At 35.9% G+C, this 8,387-nt stretch overlaps 1 non-coding gene across 1 annotated transcript; it reads left to right on the top strand.

Annotated features, from left to right (window-relative positions):
* Nucleotides 1-650: 650 nt before the first annotated feature.
* LOC148545627 (small nucleolar RNA R71) lies at nt 651-758 on the top strand. The gene has a single exon (XR_015901617.1). It is a non-coding gene; the product is annotated as a small nucleolar RNA R71 (small nucleolar RNA).
* The last annotated feature ends 7,629 nt before the right edge of the window (nt 759-8,387 follow it).

Raw genomic sequence — 8,387 nt, forward strand, 5'->3', positions numbered from 1 at the left:
GCTTCCAGATTTCTAATGGAAGACCTTGTTTTATTCATGAAACTTACAGTGGCCTTAGATAGATCAGAGACTAGATTTGCTAAATTGGAAGCATTTTGTTCAGAGTTCTCTGTCTGTTGCTGAGTTGATGATGGAAAAGGTTTGCTATTGCTAAACCTGTTTCTTCCACCATTATTAAAGCCTTGTTGGGGCTTTTGATCCTTCCATGAGAAATTTGGATGATTTCTCCATGTTGAGTTATAGGTGTTTCCATAAGGTTCACCTAAGTAGTTCACCTCTGCTATTGCAGGGTTCTCAGGATCATAGGCTTCTTCTTCAGAAGATGCCTCTCGAGTACTGTTGGATGCAGCTTGCATTCCATGCAGACTCTGAGAGATCATATTGACTTGCTGAGTCAATATTTTATTCTGAGCCAATATGGCATTCAGAGTATCAACTTCAAGAACTCCCTTCTTCATAGGCGTCCCATTATTCACAGGATTCCTTTCAGAAGTGTACATGAACTGGTTATTAGCAACCATGTTAATGAGTTCTTGAGCTTCTGCAGGCGTTTTCTTTAGGTGAATGGATCCACCTGCAGAAGTGTCCAGTGACATCTTTGATAGCTCAGATAAACCATCATAGAATATATCCAGGATGGTCCATTCTGAAAGCATGTCAGAAGGACACTTTTTGGTCAACTGTTTGTATCTTTCCCAAGCTTCATAGAGAGATTCACCTTCTTTCTGTCTGAAGGTTTGAACATCAGCTCTAAGCTTGCTCAGCTTTTGAGGAGGAAAGTACTTGGCTAAGAAAGCCGTGACCAGCTTATCCCAAGAGTTCAGGCTGTCTTTGGGTTGAGAATCCAACCATAATCTAGCTCTGTCTCTTACAGCAAAAGGGAAAAGCATGAGCCTGTAGACCTCAGGATCTATTCCATTAGTCTTAACAGTATCACATATCTGCAAGAATTCAGTTAAAAACTGAAAAGGATCTTCAGACGGAAGTCCATGAAACTTGCAGTTCTGCTGCATCAGAGAAACTAATTGAGGTTTCAGCTCAAAGTTGTTTGCTCCAATGGCAGGAATGGAGATGCTTCTTCCATGTAAATTGGAATTAGGTGCAGTAAAGTCACCAAGCATCTTCCTTACATTATTATTATTTTCGGCTGCCATCTCCTCTGCCTGTTCGAAAATTTCTGAAAGGTTATCTCTGGATTGTTGTATTTTAGCTTCTCTTAATTTTCTCTTCAGAGTCCTTTCAGGTTCTGGATCTACTTCCACAAGAATGTTCTTATCCTTGCTCCTGCTCATATGACAAAGAAGAAGGCACAGAATAATAATAATAATAATGGAGATCCTTTATACCACAGTATAGGGATTCTTGTGTGAGTGGAAGAAGAGGGGGAGACAAAGAATGTAATATAATGGAAGAAACACAACTGTGAGGATGGAAGAGAGGTGAAATCAGATGTTAGGATATGAATAAATAATTAGAATAAGATAGGGGAGGGATAATTTTCGAAAATTATTTTGAAAAAGAGTTAGTGATTTTCGAAAATGGTTTTTGAAAATTGTTAGTATTTTTCGAAAATTTTTGAAATCAAAAATAAAAAATAAAATTAATTAGTTAATTAAAAAGAAATTTTTGAAAAAGAGGGAAGATATTTTCGAAAATTAGAGAGAGAGAGTTAGTTAGGTAGTTTTGAAAAAGTTAAGAAACAAACAAAAAGTTAGTTAGTTAGTTGAAACAATTTTTTAAAAGATAAGAGGTTAGGAAGTTAGAAAAGATATTTTGAAAAGATATTTTTGAAAAAGATAAGATAAGAAGATATTTTTGAAAAGATATGATAGAAATTAGTTTTGAAAAAGATTTGATTTTTAAAATTTCAATTAATGACTTGATTCATAAGAAATCACAAGATATGATTCTAGAACTTAAAGTTTGAATCTTTCTTAACAAGTAAGTAACAAACTTGAAATTTTTGAATCAAAACATTAATTGCTATTGTTATTTTCGAAAATTATGATATAAAATAAGAAAAAGATTTTTGAAAAATATTTTTGGAATTTTTGAAAATAACTAAGAAATTTGAAAAAGATTTGATTTTTGAAAAAGATTTTGAAAAAGATAAGATTTTCAAATTGAAAATTTGATTTGACTCATGAGAAACAATTTGATTTTTTTTTAAAAATTTTTGAAAAAGTCAACTCAATTTTCGAATTTGATGAGAGAAAAAGGGAAATATATTTTTTTTTATTTTTAAAATTTTTATGAAAAACATGAAAAATATGCAATGCATGAAATTTTTAGATCAAAATAATGAATGCATGCAAGAATGCTATGAATGTCAAGATGAACACCAAGAACACTTTGAATGTCATGATGAACATCAAGAACATATTTTGAAAAATTTTTAATGCAAAGAAATCATGCAAGACACCAAACTTAGAATTCTTTAATGCTTAGACACTAAGAATTCAAGAATGCATATGAAAAACATGAAAAGACACAAAACAAAAAATCATCAAGATCAAACAAGAAGACTTACCAAGAACAACTTGAAGATCATGAAGAACACTATGAATGCATGATATTTTCGAAAAATGCTAGATGCATATGCAATTGACACCAAACTTATAATGTGACTCAAGACTCAAACAAGAAACAGAAAATATTTTTGATTTTTATGATTTTCTAATTTTTTTGGATTTTTATTTTATATTTTTCGAAAATTATATGAAAAAGAAAAATAAGGATTCCAAAATTTTTAATATGAATTCCAGGAATCTTGCATTCTTAGTCTAAAGCTTCAGTCCAGGAATTAGACATGGCTCACTAGCCAGCCAAGCTTTCAATGAAAGCTCCGGTCCAAAACACTAGACATGGCCAATGGCCAGCCAAGCTTCAGCATGTAATTCAGATATGACATGCCTGACATACTCATTACCAAAGGAATAGACATGGCTTTACAGCCAGCCAGGCTTCACATGCTTCATGAAACACTAGAATTCATTCTTAAAAATTTTGAATAAATTTTTGAAAACATTTTTATTTTTTTTTCGAAAACAAGGGAAAATTTTTTTGAAAATATTTTTGAAAGATTTTTGAAAAAGTTTTGAAAAATAAAATAAAAAGAAAATTACCTAATCTGAGCAACAAGATGAACCGTCAGTTGTCCAAACTCAAACAATCCCCGGCAACGGCGCCAAAAACTTGGTGCTGTTGCCGGATCAGACTTGGCACTGATGTTACCGGACCAAAAGCTTGCCGAAAACTCAAACAATCCCCGGCAACGGCGCCAAAAACTTGGTGCACGAAATTGTGATCTCCATGTTCTTTGTACTTGTGTGAGATTAACAATATATAATTGTATTGAATCCTCATTGTGGCTCTATGTGTGGACACAACTCCGTTCAACTAACCAGCAAGTGCACTGGGTCGTCCAAGTAATACCTTACGTGAGTAAGGGTCGAATCCCACGGAGATTGTTGGTATGAAGCAAGCTATGGTCACCTTGTAAATCTCAGTCAGGCGGATATAAAGTGATAATGGTGTTTTCGAATTTAATATAATAAGATAGGGATAGAAATACTCATGTAAATCATTGGTAGGAATTTCAGATAAGCGAGTGGAGATGCTTTTCGTTCCTCTGAACCTCTGCTTTCCTGCTATCTTCATCCAATCAGTCTTACTCCTTTCCATGGCTGGCTTTATGTGATACATCACCACTGTCAATGGCTACTTTCGGTCATCTCACGGGAAAATGATCCAATGCCCTGTCACGGCACGGCTAATCGTCTGGAGGCATCACCCTTGTCAATGGCTTCATCTTATCCTCTCAGTGAATAATATGCTCACGCACCCTGTCACGGCACGGCTATTCATCTGTCGGTTCTCGATCATGCTGGAATAGGATTTACTATCCTTTTGCGTCTGTCACTAACGCCCTGCAATCGCGAGTTAGGAGCTCGTCACAGTCATTCAATCATTGAATCCTACTCGGAATACCACAGACAAGGTTTAGACTTTCCGGATTCTCTTGAATGCCGCCATCATTCTAGCTTACGCCACGAAGATTCTGGTTAGGAGATCTAAGAGATACTCATTCTAGCTTAATTCATGTAGAACGGAAGTGTTTGTCAGGCACGCGTTCATAAGGGAGAAGGATGATGAGCGTCACACATAATCATCACCTTCATCACGTTCTTGGGTGCGAATGGATATCTTAGAAGCAAAATAAGAAGAATTGAATAGAAAACAGTAGTACTTTGCATTAATCTTTGAGGAACAGCAGAGCTCCACACCTTAATCTATGGAGTGTAGAAACTCTACCGTATGAAAATACATAAGTGAAGGTCCAGGCATGGCCGAGAGGCCAGCCCCTCTGATCTAAGAACCAGGCATCCAAAGATGATCCTAAGATCCTAAGATGATCAAAAGATGCCTAATACAATAGTAAAAGGTCCTATTTATAATAAACTAGTCACTAGGGTTTACATGAGTAAGTAATTGATGAATAAATCCACTTCCGGGGCCCACTTGGTGTGTGTTTGGGCTGAGCCTGAGTGTAGCACGTGCAGAGGTCATTTGTGGAGTTGAACGCCACTTTCTGTGCCAGTTTGGGCGTTCAACTCTGGTTTTGGATCCTTTTCTGGCGCTGGACGCCAGATTTGGGCAAAAGGCTGGCGTTGAACGCCAGTTTACGTCATCAATTCTTGGCCAAAGTATGGATTATTATATATTGCTGGAAAGCCCTAGATGTCTACTTTCCAACGCAATTGGGAGCGAGCCATTTCGAGTTCTGTAGCTCCAGAAAATCCACTTTGAGTGCAGGGAGGTCAGAATCCAACAGCATCAGCAGTCCTTTTTCAACCTCTGAATCTGATTTTTGCTCAAGTCCCTCAATTTCAGCCAGAAAATACCTGAAATCACAGAAAAACACACAAACTCATAGTAAAGTCCAGAAATGTGAATTTATCATAAAAACTAATGAAAATATCCCTAAAAGTAACTAGATCCTACTAAAAACATACTAAAAACAATGTCAAAAAGCGTATAAATTATCCGCTCATCAGTCTCCTTGTTTGATCTTCATATTTTCTTGTTTTGTGTCTTTTCTTGTTTTTCATATGCATTTTTCGTTTGTTAGAGTCCAAGCATTAAAGATTTCCAAGTTTGGTGTCTTGCATGTTTTCTTTGCATAAAAAAAATTTTCAAAAATATGTTCTTGATGTTCATCATGATATTCATAGTGTTCTTGCATGCATCACATGTTTTGATCCAAAATTTTCATGCATTGAGTCAATTTTGTGTTTTTCTCTTTCATCATTAAAAATTCAAAAATAAAAAAATATCTTTCCTTTTTTCTCTCATAAATTTCGAAAATTTGGATTGACTTTTTCAAAAATTTTTAAAATTCAATTGCTTCTTATGAGTCAAATCAAATTTTCAATTTAAAAATCTTATCTTTTTCAAATCTTTTTCAAAAATCATATCTTTTCCATTTTTTTTATTATTTTCGAAAACTTCAAAAATCTTTTTCAAAATATTTTCAAAATCTTTTTCTTAATTTTATATCATATTTTCGAAAATCACATCATCAATTAATGTTTTGATTCAAAAATTTCGAGTTTGTTACTTACTTGTTAAGAAAGATTCAAACTTTAAATTCTAGAATCATATCTTGTGATTTCTTGTGAGTCAAGTCATTAATTATGATTTTAAAAATCAAATCTTTTTCAAAACTAATTCTAATCATATCTTCCTATCATATATTTTTTTTAAAATCTTATCTTTTTCAAAAATTTGATTTTCAAATATCTTTTCTAACTTCTTATCTTCTTATCTTTTCAAAATTGATTTTCAAATCTTTTTCAACTAACTAATTGACTTTTTGTTTGTTTCTTATCTTTTTCAAAACTACCTAACTAACTCTCTCTCTCTCTAATTTTCGAAAATCTCTTTCCTCTTTTTCAAAAATTCTTTTTAATTAACGAATTGTTTCAATTTTTAATTTTAATTTGATTTCATTCCTAATTTTCGAAAATCACTAACCCCTTTTCAAAATTTTATTTTCGAAAATCCTCTTTCTCTCTCATCTCCTTCTATTTATTTATTCATCTACTAATACTTCATCTCACCCAAATTTGAACCCCCTCTTCCATCTGTGTTCGAATTTTCTCTTCTTCCCTTCTTTACATTACATTCTTTTCTTCTTCTACTCACACAGGGGAACCTCTATACCTGGGTAAAAAGGATCCCTATTATTATTATTTTTCTGTTCCCTCTTTTTCATATGAGCAGGAGCAAGGACAAGAACATTCTTGTTGAAGTAGACCCTGAACCTGAAAGGACTCTGAAGAGGAAACTAAGAGAAGCTAAAAGACAACAATCCAGAGATAACCTTACAGAAATTTTCAAACAGGAAGAGGAGATGGCAGCCAAAAATAATAATAATGCAAGGAGGATGCTTGGTGACTTTACTGCACCTAATTCCAATTTACATGGAAGAAGCATCTCCATCCCTACCATTGGAGCAAAAAATTTTGAGCTGAAACCTCAATTAGTTTCTCTAATGCAACAAAACTGCAAGTTTCATGGACTTCCATCTGAAGATCCTTTTCAGTTCTTAACTGAATTCTTGCAGATCTGTGATACTGTTACGACTAATGGAGTAGATCGTGAAGTCTACAGGCTCATGCTTTTCCCATTTGCTGTAAGAGACAGAGCTAGAGTGTGGTTGGACTCTCAACCCAAAGATAGCCTGAACTCTTGGGATAAGCTGGTCACGGCTTTCTTAGCCAAGTTCTTTCCTCCTCAAAAGCTGAGTAAGCTTAGAGTGGATGTTCAAACCTTCAGACAAGAAGGAAGGTGAATCCCTCTATGAAGCTTGGGAGAGATACTAGCAACTGACCAAAAAGTGTCCTTCTGACATGCTTTCAGAATGGACCATCCTGGATATATTCTATGATGGTCTGTCTGAACTAGCTAAGATGTCATTAGATACTTCTGCAGGTGGATCCATTCACCTAAAGAAAACGCCTGCAGAAGCTCAAGAACTCATTGACATGGTTGCTAATAACCAGTTCATGTACACTTCTGAAAGGAATCCTGTGAGTAATGGGACACCTCAGAAGAAGGGAGTTCCTGAAATTGATACTCTGAATGCCATATTGGCTCAGAATAAAATATTGACTCAGCAAGTCAATATGATCTCTCAGTGTCTGAATGGAATGCAAGCTGCATCCAACAGTACTCAAGAGGCATCTGCTGAAGAAGAAGCTTATGATCCTGAAAACCCTGCAATAGCAGAGGTGAATTACATGGGTGAACCATATGGAAACACCTATAATCCCTCATGGAGAAATCACCCAAATCTCTCATGGAAGGATCAACAAAAGCCTCAACAAGGCTTTAATAATGGTGGAAGAAACAGGTTTAGCAATAGCAAGCCTTTTCCATCATTCACTCAGCAACAGACAGAGAACTCTGAACAAAATACCTCTAATTTAGCAAACTTAGTCTCTGATCTATCTAAGGCCACTGTGAGTTTCATTAATGAAACAAGGTCTTCCATTAGAAATTTGGAGGCACAAGTGGGACAGCTGAGTAAGAAAATCACTGAAACCCCTCCTAGTGCTCTCCCAAGCAATACAGAAGAAAATCCAAAAGGAGAGTGCAAGACCATTGACATAGTCAACACGGCTGAATCTAGAGAGGAAGGGGAGAACGTGAATCCCAAGGAGGAAGACCTCCTGGGACGTCCAATGATCAATAAGGAGTATCCCTTTGAGGAACCAAAGGACTCTGAGGCTCATCTAGAGACCATAGAGATTCCATTAAACCTTCTTATGCCATTCATGAGTTCTGATGAGTATTCTTCTTCTGAAGAGAATGAGGATGTCACTGAAGAGCAAGTTGCCGAGTTCCTTGGTGCAATCATGAAGCTGAATGCCAATTTATTTGGTAATGAGACTTGGGGAGATGAAAATTCCCTGTTCACCAATGAACTAAATGCATTGGATCAACTGAGATTGCCTCAGAAGAAACAGGATCCTGGAAAGTTCCTAATACCTTGTACCATAGGCACCATGACCTTTGAGAAGGCTCTATGTGACCTTGGGTCAGGGATAAACCTCATGTCCCTCTCTGTAATAGAGAAACTGGGAATCTTTGAGGTACAGGCTGCTAAAATCTCATTAGAGATGGCAGACAACTCCAGAAAATAGGCTTATGGACAAGTAGAGGACATGTTAGTAAAGGTTGCAGGCCTTTACATCCCTACTGATTTCATAATCCTAGATACTGGAAAGGATGAGGATGAATCCATCATCCTTGGAAGACCCTTCCTAGCCACAGCAAGAGCTGTGATAGATGTTAACAGAGGTGAATTAGTCCTTCAATTG

This window comes from Arachis ipaensis, chromosome B9 (genome assembly GCF_059453495.1).
Source record: "Arachis ipaensis isolate K30076 ecotype BB chromosome B9, ASM5945349v1, whole genome shotgun sequence".
Classification (NCBI taxonomy): domain Eukaryota; kingdom Viridiplantae; phylum Streptophyta; class Magnoliopsida; order Fabales; family Fabaceae; genus Arachis; species Arachis ipaensis.